Consider the following 20,844-nt stretch of genomic DNA (forward strand, 5'->3'; position numbering starts at 1 on the left):
GATACACTTTTAAACTATTTCTAAAACATAAAATTCTGATCAGCAAGCCATTATTAGTGAAGTTTTCTAATCCTAACACCATTTGTCTTTCTCTACCATTCTGTGGTACCACAGCCCAGGAGCTATGGATTTAGTTCCCTACAGTCACAAAGCCCTGGGGATGCTACTTCTGCTGGCATGGTGGTAGTCTCATTCCTCAAACTTGGCTCAAGACTCAGACTTAAAGTCAGAGTCCACAGAAGCAGCTGTGGTTGAGACTCAGAGAAAGCCCCAAAAGCTCAAGGCAGCAAACAGAGTCCTTGGAGCTTTTGGGAAGAAAGCAGGGTCCAGCTATTACAAGTACAACATGACTAAGAATCTGTCTAAGAGGAAAAGAAATCCTGACTAAGCATAACTATAATAAAGGGAGAAAGGACAATGAAATGGACAGAATAGTTCTTTGATGTAGGCAGCGTCTAGAAGACCATTTCTTGATCTCTTGAGCCTCCAGAAAAGAAAGCAGCTTGCTACAATCTTCAGATTTCTGAACTTCAAAACTATGAAATAAAAATCTGGAGGGATGGCTCAGCAGTTAAGAGCACTTGCTATTCATTCTGATGAAGGCTCGGTTCTCAACAGCTACATGGTGATTCACAACTACCTATAATTGAGCTATACCTCAATAGCTCCACGGTATCAGGTGCTCTCTTCTGAGTCCCCAGGCACTGCACTCATGTGGTACACACACACACACAGACACACACACACAGACACACACACATACACATGCAAACACTCATATACATAGAAAACAAGTCATCTTTCAAAACTAAAAGGAGGTGAGTGTTGTTACATTGCTTGAGAAGCTAGTAAATTGATGGTCCTGTAACAAATTTTAAATTTAAGATTAACCAGAAAAACACCTCCAGCCTTACCAACCATAACAATATCCCCATGGACAACTGGATGAAATCAGCCTTGAGTTCAGGAAAAGGAACTCAGTGATGGAGTGACTGGCTAGTAAGCACAACCTTCCAGGTTCCATCGCCAGCACTACAAAAATAAAAAATAATCTTTATAGTCTCAAACCCAATCCTGGAACATAATAAATTTGTCTATACATATACAATCGGTTCAGAAATGTAAACACTTCATGATTTTACTACTATGTCAGCAAAGGTTGTGGCTCTGGAATGTTCTACCTGCTTGGCACCCCCAGACACAAAATAAATGCCACACATACCTTTGGGAAAGTCAGGCTTCCTGAATCCTCACCGCAGAACAGACCGCTAACATTCCTAACACTCCACCCAAAATGCACCACCACACAGACAGGTCAGCAGAAGCAGTTGATCCCCCCCCAAAAAAAAATGCTGTGTGTGTTCTTGTCCACATGTACATATTGGTGTGTGTGTGTGTGTGTGTGTGTAATGTCCGTGTACAAGTAGAAGCCAGGTCAACTCTGTCTTCTTAAACCACACTTTCCACCTTACTTCTCTTGACCCAGAACCTCTTAATGAACCAGTGATCCCCAGGGGTCCTCCTGTCCCCTAACTCCCTAGCACTGGGGTTACAGGTATGTGCAGCCATGCCCAGACATGGATACTGGTGAGCTGAATTCAGATCCTCATGTTTAATGCACAGCAAGCACTTTACTTTAGCTGGCCTCTGAGGAAAAGACACTGAGAGAAAGGTGGAAAGAAAATGAAGAAAATGGCAGTTCAGGCTCAACTGGCAGCTGGACCATTCTCCACACCTAATGTAATCACGGGAGATTCTGAACGTGACTTCTACCTCACTCCCAAGCCTCTCTGCCCCAACCACCCTTCAACACAGGTAAATGATAAAAATATTAACTGAAAGATGGGGAGAGGGCTCACTGTGTAAAGTAGTTGTCAAGTAAGCTTGAGAACATGAGTTCGGATCCCAGAACCCAAGTAAAAGCTGCTAACCACTGGTACACACCTCTAATCATAGCTCCGAGTACATGTAGGCAGGAAGATGTTTAAGAGCTTGCCAGCCAGCAAGCCTGATTGAATCAATGAGCTCCAGGTTCAATGAGAGACCCTAACTCTAAAAAGATAAGGTAAATGACAATTAAGGAAGGCACTTAAAGAAACTTCTGACCTCCACACAGATGTATACACACACAAACATGTACACATACACAAATAAATTAACTGATGGGATTTTGGTTTGTTTTGTGTTTGTTTTTTTTTTTTTATGACAGGGTCTTATTACTTAGCTCTGGCTGTACTGGAATTCACTGTGTAGAACATTGTAGCCTTGAGATAAGCCTGCCTCTGCTTTCCAAGTGCTGGGATTAAAGGTACCATGCCTGGCTACAATTTTTTTTTTTTAATTAAGAGCAAAAAGCCAGGCATTAAGGGGCACATGTAATAATGCATGACTAAATTTTAATGACATGCAAAGAGCAGGCAAATCCATAGAGACAGAAAGGAGATCTGTGGCTGCCAGGGGCTGGAGGGAAGAAAAGATGGAGGTGGGGGGTGATGTCATGATGCCACAGGTTCTCTCTGAGGATGATGAAAATGTTCTAGAATTAGAAATGCTGAGTACACTACTTTGTAAATACACTAGGAAACTTCTCAACTACACACTTTAAAGGATCCAGTTGTGTGCATTCTCGGGAAACCTGTCATTGTAAAAGCATATGAGACTGGAGGTACACTTTACCAATACCATGCACACTTAACACAGCAAGGTTCTAGGTTCAATCCCTAGCATCCACCCCTTTTTCTACCCAGTCCATCCACCCTCACTCTCCTATCCCCCAGTCTTCTCAGTACCATAACCCACTACCAGGAAAAAAAAAAAAAAAAGAAAAAGAAAAAAAGCTAAAGCAGTAGGCAGGATCTGATACTATGAAAACCAGGCAATCCAGGTTTTTGTTTTGTTTTGTTTTGTTTTGTTTTTTAATTCCAGCATCCCTTAGACACAGTTCTCTTACAGAGACTGTGGTGTTTTAGCATTTTCTTATAAAAGCAAACATTCCCTACTAGGAGGCAATAGGCTCAGAAGACTTCAGAAGTTAATGAAACTTACAGGCCCAATAAAACTCAGAACGTTACAAGATTTAGGTTGGTGAGATGGCCTATCAGGTAAAGGTGTTCCCCAGAATTCACATGGTAGAAGAGAACAGATTCTCAAAGGAGTTCTCTGACCTCCACTCAGGCACTGTGGCACATTCATACATGGTGAGCATGTGTGCATGTACACACTAAATAAATGTTAATTTAAAAGAATAAATTGTAAGATTCACAAGACCCCTCCCTGAGGTCGTATAAGCAAGGATAAACAATTATTGCAGGAGAAAAATCTATGGGCAGCAAGATCCAGAAAGGCAGTTTTTGTGAATTGTCACCCAACTGGATTGGGATTTTTCATGCTATAACTACCACTGCATCACCATTACTCTTGTAATTAACCCTAATAAACTCATTGGTTCACGAAGATAGACCTGGATAGACTCTTTTAACTGATCAGTAATACACTACGTGGAGCAATTACATGCTTATTCATGAAATCGTTGCCAATAATCCCTCCCTCCTACAGTATATTCTGAGCTGGTTATACTAAGAAGAATGTGCTCTGCTCAGCAGCAAGAGGAAAGATATGGGACTGAGGTTTTGAGCTGAGAAGCAGAGATCCACCTAGCATTCCCAGGCTGGATTTCCAGCACCACCTACAAATGAGAAAGAACCAGGAAATTGGTGATCACACAGACTTTCTCTCTCAAACACAAGCATATCTTTCCCCTAAATAAAATTAATCAATGTTAACAAATCCTTTGGCTATGATCTAAACATTTTTATAATCTCTAGCTGCCCCAAGATGTTCCTGTATCACACTCCTCACAAGACACAGACCAAAGAATTCAAATTGTGGGTTGACTAATGGGGACTTGCTCTTTGAGGAGTGAGGCTACAGTTTACAGATTATTAGCACCTCTACCCCACCCACCCCAATAGATTCTTCTTTGTCACCAAGAAATCAAACCCAGGACACATATTCAACCATGCATACAAAAATATGGAACCTAATGACTCAGCTACCAGCAATCTTACAAGGCAAGGAAAAAACGTTCCAGGAGGGAAGAGGGTGACAAGAAAGAATGGAGTTCCTGTCATCTTTTATAAGGACTTCCTGGAAAGGAGGAGTCCTTCAACATGTGAGCTGTGAGGAAGACACCACCTTCACAGAGTCAGAAACCTGGGACTGGGGCCTGGCTCTCTTGTATGCTAACAATCCTTCTACCAGCCAGTTCAACAACCCTGCATAAGATCACAATTCAGAGTCAGAGTCAGAGGCCATAGCTCAGTGGGAGAGGAATTGCCTAGCAGACACAAAGATTTAGTTAGAGTGGGGGTGGGGGGAGGAAGGATCAATGGCTCTCTAAGGGCAGAACAGGTGTCCAGGGGTAAAAATGAGATTACCAAAAGGTATTAGGAAACTGGAGAGTAGGAAAAATACTTGGTATTTGGTTGTCATAAAAGTTTTACAGATATTTATGTGTGTGTACATATATGTGTGCAAAAATTGATCAAATGTATGCTTCAGTCCTATTATATTTTCATTATACCATAATAAAAACAAAAATAAAGTAAGTGAAGCCAGTAGGCATAACACAATTCCATCTAGATTAATAAAAGCATGATGCTGCATATATTTGCACAGGACTGTGGAACTTGCTACAAAAAAAAAAATCTACAATATCATTCTACCCTGTAGAAGATTAGGTTTTCTAAAGGGTGGCAGAGAAAGAGATTTACACAGCCTGGGTTCTTTTTAAAGCAACATTCATGTACTAACTGTCTTAAAAAAAAATGAATGGATTCAGAGCTGGGATTACTGCCAAATTGGCAACATACTGAGTTCCAGGCCAGCCTAGGCTACATAGCAAGACTGTACCAAAAATGTAGAAAAAGAGAGCTCTCTCTGAAAAATCTACAATGTTATTCTACCCCGTAGAAGATTAGGTTTTCTAAAGGGTGGCAGAGAAAGTGTTTTGCACAGCCTGGGCTCTTTTTAAAGAAGCATTCATGTATTTACTGTATTAAAAAAAAATGAATGGATTTAGAGCTGGGATTACTGCCAAACTGGCAACATACTGAGTTCCAGGCCAGCCTAGGCTACATAGCAAGACTGTACCAAAAATGTAGGAAAAAAGACCTATCTCTGAAAGACAGCCAAGAGTCACACAGAAATCGCAAAGGAGCAGACAGATCTGAGTAGGCCACAGTGCTGGGGCCAGAGCAGACAGAATTGGGAAAGGTTACCACACAAACTGTATGTAGCAAGACCATCAGTTCTTCAGAAGGACAAGTGCTGTCAGCCACACACTTTCAGAACAAGAACCCACACAAATGAAAAACTGCAATTCCCAGAGGAAAACTCCACATCCCCAGTTCCTCTATCTGCATTGGCCATTCATTTTTTACTTATGAGTGAACACGTCCAAGGGGTTAGAAAATCATTCCCCCTCTAAAAGAAGCTCCTGCGTCCTGCAAATCCTTTGTTTATAAAAATAATGCCTACCTGCTGTTGCTGGCCAGCAACAAAGGTTTGTGTTTCTTCTTTGAGCACAAATCAGAAAGATTCTCTAGGTCGGGGGTGGGGCCTTCGGTCTTTACGAAGAACCTAATTCCCCCTTCCAAACAGTAGTTAAGGAGCTGCAAGAGGGCTCAACACATTAAGGTGCCTGCTATTTAGCCTGGCAAGCCTGAGTTTGATTCCCAGGACACAGAAGCGGAAGGAGAGAACAGACTCTAAAATATTTTCAAACACCCAGGACTAGTGATATAGCTCAGTCAGTAGAGTGCTGACTTAGTATGCATGAATCCCTGGGTTCAATCCCCAGTGGTAGGTCATGCCTAGAATCTCAGCACTCTGCAGGCTGAGGCATTAAAAGTACAAGTTTGGGGCCAGCCTGAACTACACAAAGATACTTCACCTGAAAAAAAGGGGGGGGGGGGTGTGAAGGCATGATGCCGGTTAGACTGGCCCTTCCTCCTGGCCCAGCAATCACTCTCCTGGGTAAATAGGGGATGGTAGATAGACCAGTATTAAGTCCATTATTACAAGTCAGAAAGTTTAATCAACAGAGTGATACTAAAAAGGGCTCTAGAATTCCACAAAACGAAAACCTATCCAGAGCTTCCCTGTAGCTGGGTTGGGGAGCCAACTGACAACTGAACATGAAGTACAATGAGAATGTTCTACAGTCTCCTAACGGAGATTTACATAGCTCATTTAAGATGGTGATTTTCGTGGCATGTCATTTAAACCTCAACAATGCTGGTCACAAATAACAACTTCAATTAAAAGGCAGTCTTTAGAATTCTACGTTGGGAGGGGATTGGGGGGAGTATCACTCAGTAGGAGAGAATACGTGCAAGGCTATGGCTTCAATCTCCAGTGCTGCAAAAGAAAAATAAATACATGAAAATGAGGTCTATGACAAAGGAAACATCCCTCAAGCTGATATCTTCAACAACCAAAACCAAAGCAAACACTGAGGGCAAAGTGAAGCAAAACAAAGGGAACTGCTGCCCACTCCACAGTCAAAGCCAGCTATTTCAACTCTAGGAGACACACAAAACCAAACGCTAGCTGCTCCTCAGGCCCCCTGGTGTGCTTGGGGAAATTCCACTCCCATGAACATCTGGGACACCAGAAACCCACCCACAGAAATACATTTGTTGTCCAAATATAGAACACTGAATGGAAAAGTAAATAGAACAGGAAATCAGAGAGCAAACCATGAACTGAAAAAAAGGAAAGGCATCACAGAAAAACAAGACTAAGGTAATGGCCTCCTGCTGTTCATTTACTATGACAGGCATAGAACATGAAGACCCCAAAATGGCAAATTAAGCAGATGGTGGTGCACACCTACTAATTCCAGCTTCGCAGGACAGTGGGTCAGGAGGATCAAATGCCTGAGGCTATATGAGGTGGCTCATACCTGTAATGCTAGCACTTGAGAGACTGAGGCAGGAAGACTAACCATGAGTCTGGAGGCTAGACTGGGTTTGCAGTAACTTCCAACACACAATGAGTAAGACTGTCTCCAAAAAGACAAAAACATGGCTCAGCAGTTAAAAGCACTTGCTGCTCTTCCAGGGGACCCAGGTTCAATTGTCAGTACCTACATGGTGGTACAAAACCTTCTGTAACAGAAATTCAGGGATCCAATGCCCTCCTATATCTCCTCAGGCAGAGGCACACATGTTGCAGACAGACGTATGGGAAAAATACTCACTACACATATTTTTTTTAAATAAAATCTTTTTTTTTTTTTTTTTAAGTTTGAGGCCATCCTGGGTAATTTAAGTAAGACTCTGTCTAAATGAAAAGAAAATGCTTGCTGTTTTTTTGAGACAGGGTTTCTCTGCATAGCCCTGGACATTCTGGAATTCACTCTGTAGACCAGGCTGGCCATAACTCAATGATCCACATACCGTTGCCTCCTGAATGTTATAATTAAAAGCATGCATATGCCTTTCAGCAACCATACCAGGCTGCTGGAAAAAAAGAAGTCTATTTTTTAAGGTAGGGGGCTAGAAGTTACCTGGCTCTAGTTAAGTTAGCAGAGTGCTTGTGTCATATGTACAAAGTCTTAAATTTGTTCTCCAGCACCATATAAGCTTGGCATGGTTGTGAACACCTATAATCCATATTTGGGAAGCAGAAGGAACAGACACAGAGTTATCTTCTGCTATAGTATCTTAATGGAGGGAGGAGATAGTTCAGGTAGCTTGCACAGAGCCCTAGGTTCCATCATCTTAGAGGCATAGGCAGCTGGCAAATTACCCCATGCCTTTGGTACTTAGCTGGTAAAGGGGGGAGGAGGGAAGGAAAGGAAAAGAAATAAGTCTCTTATTTTGATTAACTTTACAGAAAACACATCTAGAATATTCAAAACACATATCCAGAAGGCAGCTAACTGGGATATCAGGAATATAGGTCAGTGGTATTCATGTTTGCCTAGCATGCACAAGGCCCTAGGAAAGAAGGAAGAAAAGAGGGGGGAAAATACTGGGCCTGGAGAGATGGAAGAAAAAGAACAGGAAAGGGAAAGAAAGGAAAATGGGGAGAAGGCAGCTAGGGCTAGGAGGTCCTGTACTGACATAGAAATGCTACTCTTACTCTATATTTGGTGTGAACACAATAATGTAATTAACTTGGGCTAAATAATTTTGCTAACTTCAGAAGTTTATAATTATCAAGCTTCACAATTATTCGAACAAAATTAATTTAATTTTTATTTCCATTGAAAAACCACGACAGCTCATTGTAATAGGCCATCTTCTAAGGAAGAAAGATAGTGCATTACTTGAGTGAATTCTGTTAACAGTCCTTCCACAGTGTAAGCAGCCCAAGCACTTCTTTCTGTGTTCTCTCTGCCAAGCTCCTGGACTCAAGAGCATTCGTGGTCCAGTGACTTTTCCCTTGCCTTGATCAGTCCCCTCAAACTCTCAGGGATAGTGGAGAAATACCTGCACATAGTGAGCATATAGTTTCAGCACACAGAAAATACAAATCAGTAGGTTTTAGAAGAGAGATCTCATTTAGGGCCATCCTCTGAGACAGATTTCTGAAATACTGCAATCGTGCAATTGGCTGGCAAATCATCAAATAGATATTGAGTGCTATATCACTCAAGAAAGACATGAGGATGTTGGTTTCAAGATGAAGCAGTGTCATAGGATCCTGCTGACCTGCTTCAAACATGAAACCAAGATCTGCTTGGGCACCAGGTAAGACCTCATCCAGAAGCTGGGCAGAATATGGTAGACAAGGTTTTAGGCCAAATACAATCTCTACCTGCTTTAACTGTCACTGTATGATTGTGTGTTTGTGTTTGTGTGTTTCTTAACTATAATACTCGTCCTATCCTGTTTATGTTAACTATATAATGCCTATTTTAGTCATAGAGAAAGCAACAGTACAAGTATGAGATAAAAATAACTGTTCATCCCAACCCCAGCATTTAGTCAACATAAAATATTGATCCTTAACAAATCTGAAGGGGAAAAGTGGTCATGCCAAAAAAAAAAGTGTCTGGCTTCCTAATTAAAATTTTAACACCTAGGCCTGAGGAGATGGTGTGGTTTGTAGCGCACAGATTGTACAGAAAACAGGAACTTGAGTTCCTTCCTAAGAACTCATATAAAAGCTAGCTGTAGTAGTTTGTAATCCCATGGAAATAGGCAAAGCCCCAGAGCTCAATGGCCAGTCAGAATATGGGCAAGCTCCATATTCTGGGGATTGTCTTAAAATATAAAGTGAGGAAGAAACCAGATAGTGACCTCTGGCCTCCACACAGATGTGTAAACATATAACTTGCATGCTTGTGTGCACATATATACACAAGCACACAGCCCACATACTTGGCAGGCCATCTGTGGTGGTTTGAATGAGACTGGACCCCACAGGCTTACATATTTGAATACTTGGTCCGCAGCTAGTAGAATTGTTTAGGAAGGATTAGGAGGTGTGGCCTTGTTAGAGAAGGTTTGTCATTGGGTCAGGCTTTGAGATTTCAAAAGCCCACAACATTCCCAGTTAGCTTGGTCTGCTTCATGGCTCTTGTCTCAACATGGAAACTTCCATCTACAGTTTCAGCACCATGCCTGCCTGCTTGTTGCCATGCTCCTCAATATGGTGGTCATGGACTCTAACCCTCTGAAACTATTAAACCCAAAATTAAATGTTTTCCTTTGTGAGGTTCTTTGGGCATAGTGTTTTGTCATTACAGGAGAAAACTAAGACTATCCAACATAAGACCTAAGTTGACAAACTGCCAAGACAAGGAGTCTTCTAAAAAACACAGCATCTGCCATGAGAACACAGAAAGTAAAAGTATCAATTAAAGTAAAATGGAAGTGAGCAGTGCAAGCAAGAATTTGCTTTTTTAAAAGCCTGACATAGCAGTGCACACCCAGCATCCCAGCACCTGGGAGGCTGAAGCAGGAAGATCAGAAGTTCAAAAACATCTGTTACCTAGTAATGTAAGACCAACCTGGGCAAAACAATAACCCCTTGCAAAACAAACCAAAAAAAATAACAAAACAAAAAATACAAACACACACAAAAAAATTATTTCATTTTTTCCCCCAGAAAACAAACACAAAATGAGTTCTCTATTTGTTCCTGGCTTCTTTTCACATGACTGATCTATTGGGAAGACTTTGAGAACTTTGTATGCTCAACTACACTGTGTTTGAAGCTAACAGCCTCCCGACCCCACCTTCTGAGCCACTGTAGATGTTAAATGATGTTAAGAACCTGTCAGCAGTTCTGTACAAAAAGATTACAAGTTTCTTGTTTTAAAGATCTATTGTACGATGTTATGTGTGTGAGTATTTGGCCTGCATGTGTGTGTATGTGTGCACCATGTGTGCACCTGCTGCCCACAGAGGTCAGAAGGGGGGAGCAGGTGCCCTGGGACTGGGATTATAGACAGTATACAAGGGAGGATTTGAAGAGAGAAAAGGCAAGGGAGAAATACTGCAATTACGTTATAATCTCAAAAAAATAACTAATAATAACCTGAAGGCAGGACTGAAGCAGATGCCATGGAGGGGTGCTACTTACTGGCTTGCTCACCATGACTTGTACAACTTGTTTTCTTATACAAGCCCGGACCCAACGGTGGCACCTCCCACAGTGCACTGGGCCCTCCCACATCAATCATTAATAAAGAAAATACCCCAAAGACTCACCCACAGGCCAGTTTGATGCAGATGTTTTCTCAGCTGAGGTTCTCTCTTCTTAGATGACCCTGGCTTATGTCAAGTTAAAAAAGAAAAGTTGACCAGCACAGTCCCCAAACCTTTAGCTCACTTCACTATGGCACCAGTTATACAGATGCAGACAGAAGCTGCACCGAGTGTCCGTAACCAGACAAAAAGCTTGAGATATTCCCTAGCCTATACCCTTCCAGGCTTCTTAGCCTACCTGTGTGACAAGGAAATTCCAGGCTGGCCAGTATTTCCACTGTTTCCTTCCTGATCTGCATACACAGGAGACCGGACTACCTGGGAGTTTTCCTAATCAACACTACAAATAAGAAGGTGACCTGAAGATAGATCTAGTGATCTGTAAAAACTGAAAACAAACAAACAAACAAACAAAAAAGCAAGAAACAGAAAAAGTTTCATGCATTCCTGGGGCTGAGTGCTTGAGAGACAGAGTTTCTATGGCATTCTCTTCCCCTATACCTAAAGGCCTGAATTTCAATCATTCTTCCAGGACCATCTATCTCTCCTCTCTTCCTTCTTCCCATGAGCATGAGACTGTTATTGTACCTGTCAGCAGCTATGGTCATTTATTTCCTAATCTATCCTGCCCCCAAAACACTGATGTGCCAGCTGTATACATCTCAGCAATCCCATCACTCCAGAGGTTGAGGGAAGAGACTCAAGAGTGTTGGAGGCAGGGCTGGAAAAAAGGCTCAGTGCTTAACACCACACATTGATCTTTTGCAGATAGATGTCTTCCAATGGATGATAAACGTAAGGTGCCATGCCTGTCTCCATCAGGATACTTGGGTTGCCCTGAGGTGACTCTTTTCTATAGGTAAAAGAGAGTTCCTCAGAGGGAGGGCAGGTTCAAAATAAGCCATTGAGAGGGGCTTGACTTCAAACAGCTATCTATAGTGGACATACTTCAGGTCTCACCTTCATTTCCTGCTGAACATAAAGGTGTCTCAAGTAAATCCTGGGGTTCCCTCCTTTGAGCCCCAGCTTCCTGACCAAAATTTCTCCACCTCTGTAACCTGCACTGATCCCTCAAGCACTGTAGATTATCTACAGATTCTTGTCTGAGTGAGACAAAACTCTTGGTCCCCTCAGATTTCCTGATATTCTTTTTTCCCTTTTAAAAAAGTAATAATAAATAAAGAAGGCAAAAAAGTAACAGTTACACTACATTCAATAAATTGTTACTCTTTCACTACTAAATATATTTAAAAACTATGTCCAATGAGGAAGCAAGATTAAAATCTTTTTGTAAGCATTTACCCTTTCTTAATGTACAAAAGATATATATATATATATATATATATATATATATATATATATATATATATATATTTCTTTTTCCATGACTATTTTTAGTGAAGGAAGGAACTGGCCTTTGGAGACAAGAGACTGGAGGCAAGATTTTCCCCTCTGGTCTTGCCCTCTGTCACCCTTCCTTCCTTTCCATCTTTTCTGTGGCTTACATGAGCCTCACAAAGCACAATGAGAAGAAACATAACTCACAGAAAAACAACAACAAAAAAGAACAAATGGGTGTGAGAAGGTACAAAATGAAGTCCAAGTTGTCAGGGCCAACAAGGTGTCAAGTGAGCAGAGGAGCTCTCGGTGTTCAAGGGGAAATAGGAATGAATACCAGCCTCATGAGGCAGAGGCAGATAGATCTCTTGTTAGCTCCACACCAGCCTAGCATACAAACTGAGACCCGTCCCTCAAGACATGAAAACAAAACCAGAAACACCAACCATGGAGGAGTTCCTTCCCTGCTAGACAACTGCTGAAATAGTAGGTGGGACTTTGGGAAATAATGAAGTAGGAGGACATCAAGTTCAAAGCCAGCCTGAGCTACACAGGAAAAACCCTGTCTTAAAATAAAACAAATAGAGAATAGGGATAGGGTTCTGTCAGTAAAGTTCTGGCCCTACAAGCACAAAAACCAGTTAGGACCCTCACCACCAACAAGAAAAAGCCAGGAAGAACACCAGTGTGTATCTGGAATCACAGCAAAGAAGGATTAGTGAGAGCTCCAAATTCAGTGACAGGTCTCCAAAAATGGTAGGAGAAGCATGATTGAGGAAGACATCTGCCATAAACTTCTGATACATATGTGCCATGTGCACACATACGTGCGTGCGCGCACACACACACACACACACACACACACGCGTGCCACATGCATACACCACACACAAAATATAAATAAATTAATTAAGCCAAGCATCGAATTTGTCATCCTAGCATTTGGGAGACAAAGGCAGGCAAGCCTGGTCTACAGAGTCAGGCAGGAACTATGTAGTGAAACCATGGCTCAAAGAACAGAACGGGGGAGAAGAAATGGAAGGTGGGAAGAGTGACTGAATGAATCCAAACAATAATAATAAAATTAAAGTCAAAACATAAAAATAGTACCTGAGAGCCAGATGCAGTGGTGCATGCCTGTGATCCCAACACTCCAGGAGGCAGATGCAGGAGGATCTCTGTGAGTTCCAGTTCGAGGCCAGCCTGGTCTACAAAGCAAGTACAGAACAGCCAAGGCTACACAGAGAAACCCTGTCTCTGGAAAAAAAAAATAGTACATGAGGACAGATAGAAAAAACTGTGTCCAGTAAACACAGGTTGGGTTTCTCTCCTACTTGTCCTCTCTTACAAATGACATCTCTAACACACGCACAGAACTATGTAAAGAATATATCAAATGACTACTAAATATCTTGAGAGCCAAATGTCCAGGAAACACTAAAAGCTATGTTTTCATTTGTCCTAAGGATTTGAGCACCGTGAGCATCACCTTGTGGAAGCACTTCTTCTGCAGGTCTTTTACTTTGGAAGACATTGACCCCCTGAATTGAAACTCAGTACTTAGGATTGAAACTTCAAGAAAGGGAGGGAAGGAAGGAACCCAAGGTACCCAAAGCTTACAGAAGATTGCAGATATACAGCAGGTTTGGTGGCTCAGGCCCATCATCCCAGCTACACAGGATATTCACCCACTCAAGGCTAGCTTAGGCAACCTGGTGAGGTCTTGTCTCAGAATAAATTAAAAATGGAGTTCGGGGATGTAATTCCATGGTGGAGTACACTTCACATGTTTGATGATGCACTAGATTCAATGCTCACTCAGCAGCACACAGAAATATATAAAAATGAGGGGGCTGGAAAGGTAACTGGGCCAAGAAAGACCTGCAGCAGCAGCCTGAGGACAGAGTTTAATCCCAAAAACCCACACACTGGCCAGGCAATGGTGGCACACACCTTTAAACCCAGCACTCAAGGAGACAGAGGCAGGTAGATCCCTAAGTTCGAGGCCAGCCTGGTCTACAGAGTGAGTTTCAAGACAGCCAGTGCTACTCAGAGAAACCCTGTCTTGGGGTTAAAAAAAAAAAAATGCTGTGCAGAGGTGAACATCAGGCTACCAGCCTGACCAATGAAATGCCTGGTTTCAAAATACAAGGTGGGGGCCAGGCATGCTGGTACATGACATGACTTTAATCCCAGCACTTGGGAGACAAAAGCAGCAGTTCTCTTGTGTTCAAGGCCAGCCTGGTCTACAAAAAATGTCCAAACCCATTAGGATTAAGAATTACATGGTGAGACTCTGTCTCAAAAAGAAAGGAGGGAGTGGGCTGGGTAGATGGCTCAGTGGGTAGAGCACTTACTGAAAAAGCATGAGGACCCATCCTCAACATTTATATAAAAAGATAGGTACAGTGCAATACACCTATTATCCTAGAACTGTGAATTAGAGACAAGGAAGAGCCCTGGCACTCCCTGCTCAGGTGGTATATATTAACTCCAGTGTGTACAAACTGGTGAGCTCCAGCTTCAATTAAAAAAAAAAAAAAAAAAAAAAAAAAAAAACCTGTTTGAACTATAAATGAAGTTGAGTGTCAGCCTCTGGCCTCCTCATGCTCACACATCTGCACATGCATAAAAATTGAAATCAAGATAGACAACACCTGAGGAACAATGACATCAGGGATATTCCAATGAGATGTTCATGTATACACATAAACACACAGGCACACACAGACAGACACATACACACACACACACACACACACACACACACACACAGACTTTAAATAAGCCTGACTGTGAATTATTTCAAAATAAAAAAGCCCCCCCCCGAAAAAAAAAAAACTACACTCAAATTCTTGCTTTGCTTATGAAAACTTCACTAAGTACCAGAACAGCTCTGGGCAACCGAACCTTTGCACATTTAACTCTGTCCAGTAAGACATGTTATTGGTTGAATCTCATGTGCTGCTGAATCCATAAAATGGACTCCAACAGACCAGAGATGTTTTCAGCTAAGTCAAGTCTAGGGACACAAACATGTGGCTCCGTGGCAAAGCTATAAAAGAAAAGCCCTGCACCAAGGTCTGCCTTCCAAGATGATAAGAAAGAAACAATACTGATTGACAGATCCCTAACCAACATTTAACAGAGAACTGAGGGGCAGGAAAGGGGAATGGAATTTATAGATCTCTTGTCTCAAGTGGGGATACCCACACTAAATAGACAAGAATGCAGAGGAAACCCAAATTTAACATGCCCACTGCTTCCCTATGTATGAGTTCATTACTTGCCCTCTGTTAGGAGTCAGTTTCCTCAGTGGGAAAAGGGAAACAGTGACTGTAATCCATAGCATAAAGGTCTATAGATAGGTAACTTGGTTTATCCAGTAAAGGGCTTGGTGCCAAGTTTGACACCCAATACTCACATGATGGAAAGAGGGAGATGACTCCTACACGTTGTCCTGACTTCTATGTGTGCAGACATGAACACACGAACACACAAACACACACACATACAAATAAATGTAATTTTTTAAAAAAAAATTAATCTTCATTGCAAGACAGTCCAGTAACAGTGTGAAGTCAATTTATTTGCATAACAAAATGTATAGGTTTTTTTTTTTTTTAGTTTTTGGGTTTTTTTTTTGTTTGTTTGTAAAAGTAAAAGCAAAGGCTTCATGCTTACTAGCTAAGACAAGCTCTCTGCAACCAAGCTGTGCTCACTCTTAACCTTCTTTTTCTCTACCTCCCCAATGCCAAGATCACATCCATAGCTGGGGATTGAACACAGGGCCTCTTGTAGACAAGCATTCTAGAAACTGAAATACATCACTAGCCCCTCCTTTTGATTTTTGTATAATAGTTAAGATGCTCAGAAAAATTCAAGGATTTCATGGTCCAGCCAGCTAGTGGACTAGGTGGGCTCTTTCACAGTTCAGACTAAGTGGGGATAAAGCATACTCTTCTCTCCAGTCATTACTTGGAATGGACACAACAACTTGAAACAGACTAAGCAACCACTTTCTCAGGTACTGTGCCCAATAAACACACTCCCAAGAACCTAGCAAGGTAGATTCACCATGTGACCACGAAGATAAAAATACAGACTCTCTGATATGTAAAAGCGGTGTTCAAGGAGATGGCTCAATCAGTACAGTAAGGACGCGAGTTTAATCCCTAGGAACCCAAGTAAAAATGTGAGAGCTGCAGCCTGTGTCTACAATTCCAACACCAAGGAGGATCCTTGCTCATCTAGTGTAGCCAAATTAGTGAATTTCAGGTTCTATGAAAAGGAAACCTCGTCTGAAAAAAGTATCGTGGATAAGCTACCAAGTAAGGAAGACACCGCATACCAACCTCTGACCTCCACCTCCTTCATGCACACGTACATGCAACCAGAAACACAAAAGCACAAACACATCTACATATACATGAGAACATAAAAAATAGAGGCTTCAGTGCCTTTTATAACCCCACAGTCCTGTACTACAATACTGGTATCCCTATCCTGTCTACTAAAGCATACAAACTTAAAACGTAAAAATTAATATATAACACTTAAGATTCTCTGGACTGACCCAACTGTCTTGGTGACTTCCCTATTGCTTTGAAGAGGCACCATGACCTTGGTAACTTATAGAAGGAAGAATTCATTGTGACTTCTATTTTCAGAGGGTTAGTTAGTCCCTGACCATCCATCACGGTAGTGAGCATGGCAGCAGGCAGGCATAGAACTGGAGCTTTTATCTGATCCACAGCGAGTGAGCTAACTGGGAATAGTGTGGGCTTTTGAAACCTCAAATCCACCTTCAGTGATCCACGTACCTAACTAGGCCACACTTCCTTCACCTTCCCAAAAACATTTCTACCAACTGAGAACCAAATACTGGAATATATGAGCCTATGGAGGCAGTTCTCATTCAAACCACAACAATCTTACATCAAGGAAAATTGTCAGGCTCACAAAGATCCTGATAGCTCACTAGCAACCAGCTTCCACGGCCAATGTCCCCCAAAGGCTTTGCCTTAGTATGATTCCCTGGGTCTAGCAGAGTACCCAGAATTTACCCAACAGCAAAACCGAGGTAATTTTTAAATGAGTATTTATCCAATACCATAAAAGGGGTAAAGTAACCTTCCTTTTTCTTTTAGTAGTACTGACAAAGTGGACTTCTCTGACCAGAATAAGGAGATATCCTAGGGTAGATGGGAGCCTTACACCCCAAATCGCCCATGCCTATCCCGGTAAGTGTGTGTGTGTGTGCGTGTGCGTGTGCGTGTGCGTGTGTGTGTGTGTCTGTGTCTGTGTGATTAAAGGCTTAAAAAGCTTTAGGGGGCCATTTTACTAAGTGGATCAAGTGAACTTGAACTTTCATCGTTGTACTAATTACCCAGGTGGGTGGCTCCATGAAAATCTGCAGCACACTTGAACACGAAATCCCTTTAAAAACAAAAGCGCCATCTACACTCAACACTAGTTTCTTTCTTTTATGTGTCTTCTAGAAATGACTAATGCTAAATTTCATTGAGCCATCAAGACCTTTTGCTACCCTAAACCGACACCCGGGGGACAAGGCACTAACTCCCCCCTTCCTTAGTCCTGTGTCCTCTTTCAAGTTAAACCAGGGACTAGCTCAGAGCAAAACACAAGTCAGGTCAAGGCGCACACACCAAAACAGAACAGAAACAAACACTTGCACTAGCAGTGAAGCTTAGGTTTTGGTTGGGGGGAGGGGAGCTGTTTTAGGTTTTGCTCCACAACATTTGGTCGGAAAGAAAAAAGCTGACCCTAACTGCGGAATTTACTGTGCACGGAGGGCTCTGGGAATGCCAGACACTGAAAAATAAAATAAAAATAATAATTAAGAAAAAAAATAGCCCCAAGCTCCTGACTGCGCACTGGTCACGCACGTGAAGCCCAGGCCCCAGCTAGCACCAGCGGGCCTCCAGCCTCCTAAAGTTGTCACAAAACCCAAGGATCACCAACGTTCAAAGGCGCACCCCTCCCACATAAACTCCAGCTCCCAGCATCCATTTCTGCGTAAGGGAAATTCCTAAGACGGGGATGTGGGTGAGTGAGGATCTGGAGAAAGACCCTCCCCAGCCCCAAAGCAACAGGTTTACACACTCCCTAGGCCGCGCCGGACGGTCCCTCACCCTCACCTAGCAGGGGGAGCCGCCCTCCATCTGTGTCAACCCACCCCCAAGCCAGATCCCCAAGACCAGGCCTGGGAATGGGTGTGGGGAGGGGGCTCCCGGACTTCCTTGACAGTTTGTGCTTCAGAAACTGAGCACAGGCGGGCCAGCCACTCAACACCGCGCGCCGCCGCGCGTCCACCGGGTTCCGGGAGCGCCAGCCCGCGCCTCGAGGATGAATGAGGCTCCCCTCCCCCACAAGGGGATCCCGCGCGGGCCCCAAGTCCCAGGGTGACCCAGGTCAGCCCAGCCAGCCCCTCTGGAGCCGGAGACAAAGAGATGCTGGGACTGAACAGCAGCGCTCCCCTAAACTTGCCTTTTCCCCCTCCCCAAAACAAAGGCGCACCCAGGCCTTTCCCGCCCCCCTCGCGCGCGCGGCCACTTTGGGGAGCGGCCGCCCCGGAGGTATTGTTCAACATGCAGGGAGCGCGCCCGACCGAAGGGGGGTGGGGGAGAAACACGGGAACTTGCCCCTCCTGAAGCTTCAGGGCCGGACCTCCGCGGTCGGGGTCTCTGCAGAGCCCCTTGGCCAGAGAAGTTTGCGTCCCTGCCCGGCGTGCACTCACCTCACCGCGAGCCTTGCAACTTGTGGCCGCGCTCTCTGCCTACTGGCGGGTCCACCGTCACCCAGCCCGGGCCGCGCAGAGGCCGACGAGGGCGAGGCGCCCCACAGCAGCCTCGCGCCGCCCCCGGCCCGCCACTGAGTCCCCGAGAAGAGCGGGCGCTGGAAAGTTTCGGTGGCGAATGGCGGCCGGAGGGCGCTGCAGCGGCGGCGGGGCGGGGGCGCTGGCGGCTTGTCGCTCCCGAGCGTCGAGACTGGGGGGGCTGGGCTGAGAGCGGCGGCGGCGGGAGAGGGCGGGACGGCGGGAGGGACCGACACGGCCAGTGACCTCCGCTGGGAGCGGACGCGAGCGCGCCTACCCGAGCTGGGAGACGAGCCAAGGGGGTCGACTGCACGACGCCCACCCCAGACACCTGGAGGAGACAAGCTACAGTTCTACCCTCCCCCACGCGTCCCCGCCGGCCCCTCCCCCCAGCTCCTTGGGGGGCCCGCGTCCCCACGCGGCAACCCCTCCCCCACTAAAAGGGCTAAGACGCCAGGCCCGCCCTCACCCAGACCAAGTCCAGACCCAGCCCCCCGGGGGCAGGGAAGAGACTTACAGCCCGGCACAGTTCTTCACCCTAAAGCCTCCCCACCCCCACTCCACCCCGCCCCACGCACAAGGTGGAGGAGGGAATCTAAGCGTTGCCCTCTGGGCCCCAACCCGGTCCTTTTCTACAGGCTCCGAGAGGAATGAGGGAAACAGGGCCCCTACAAGGATACCCAATCCCAAACCCCGGCACTCCAAGGTGGCGTTGGGGGGGGGAATGGGAACAAGGGCCACCCTGCAGGTTGGGGGAGGGAATGGTAACCCAAGCCACTGAAAGTGTTACCATCCCCCACCTCAAAGATGAAGCCACCCAGCTGGCCTAAGAAGGTTCCCCTGCAACCCGTCTCCGAGCGCATCTCCTTCAAAATTAACGATAGGCAGCCACAGTTGCCTTTATGCCCACCGCAAAAAAATGAGGACCCGAGCGCAGCCATGACCTTTGCAAAACACCTCCCAGCCAAGAGTCAGAAATGCATAAGGGAGAAGCTTCGGTACAAGATTAAGGCACAAATAAACTGGGTAGGTGTAAGTTAGGGTACTGGGGCCCTCAAATCTGCAAATCCCCATCCCAAAGCCTGAAACCGCAGGCGCTGGCAAAGTGTTTTCTGTTGCCATGGCTGGTAAGGCCCAGCCCTGGCCCTTCCTTCCACGCTGGTGACGATTTCCCCCCAACTCCCGGCTTTAATTCAATTAAATACATATCTGGCCCTTCTCCTCAGCACCTTGGTGTCTGCCTTGTTGAGTATTTTTAAAATCAATTTGCCCCTCCCATAGGCTTCTAATGAGCTTGGTGCTAAGAGCCCAGTAACACTCAGCAATTTAAACTCTAACCTCACTTGCTCCTTCCTTGAACACTAGGCGTTTGTTGCTCTGGTAGTTGGGGGAAGGGGAGAACTCGGGGCGAGTTTTTAAGGGGCCGGCTCTCCATCAAAAAGGCGGACCTCAAAATTACCTTGCAAAATATTGCTACGAAACGTCAAAGATGTCAAACGACTGTTGGTACACCGTTATTAGAGCGCATCAATTAAAAAAAAAAAAAAAAAAAACCACTTACACAGTCTCCATAATTGTGAATCAGCAGAAAGAACACTGGCTTATTAGCTATCAGCTGCCATCCAAGCCCCCACCCCAACCCCAAAGGATTTGGTAGGGCTCCCTTGAGCCTGCCCTTCGTAGCTCCCGGGCTCCTGAGCTTGTGCAGACTGATGCTGAGGTATTACGAAGGGTGCAATCGAAAACCGGAGCCCGCTCATGATGCAACCCTGGCCCGGTTTACACGTGCTTCCCTTCCCCCACGGCATGCTGGTGGTAGCGCTGCGTTTTTTCCGCCTGTAGGGTCACATTGTGGTTGATTGATTCTCCTTTCGCCTTGCTCAGTCATTCAGATTTGGAAGTAAATAACAAGTTGACATCATTACAGCTTCAGGCTTTACC

The 20,844-nt window shown here is 44.5% G+C and overlaps 1 protein-coding gene across 3 annotated transcripts in view; it reads right to left on the reverse strand.

Annotated features, from left to right (window-relative positions):
* Tbl1x (transducin beta like 1 X-linked) overlaps positions 1-20,587 on the reverse strand; it is a 174,858-nt gene extending 154,271 nt beyond the window's left edge. The window contains exon 1 of one of the 3 annotated variants that reach the window (XM_021659465.2): positions 20,465-20,587. The gene's annotated coding sequence lies outside the window, so the exon portion shown is untranslated. Of the gene's footprint in view, positions 1-18,825; positions 19,235-20,464 lie in introns of those variants that run through there. The other 2 variants (XM_021659464.2, XM_060375185.1) reach the window with 2 other exon arrangements.
* Positions 20,588-20,844: the final 257 nt, after the last annotated feature.

The sequence above is a fragment of the Meriones unguiculatus genome, chromosome X, assembly GCF_030254825.1.
Source record: "Meriones unguiculatus strain TT.TT164.6M chromosome X, Bangor_MerUng_6.1, whole genome shotgun sequence".
Taxonomy (NCBI): Eukaryota; Metazoa; Chordata; class Mammalia; order Rodentia; family Muridae; genus Meriones; species Meriones unguiculatus.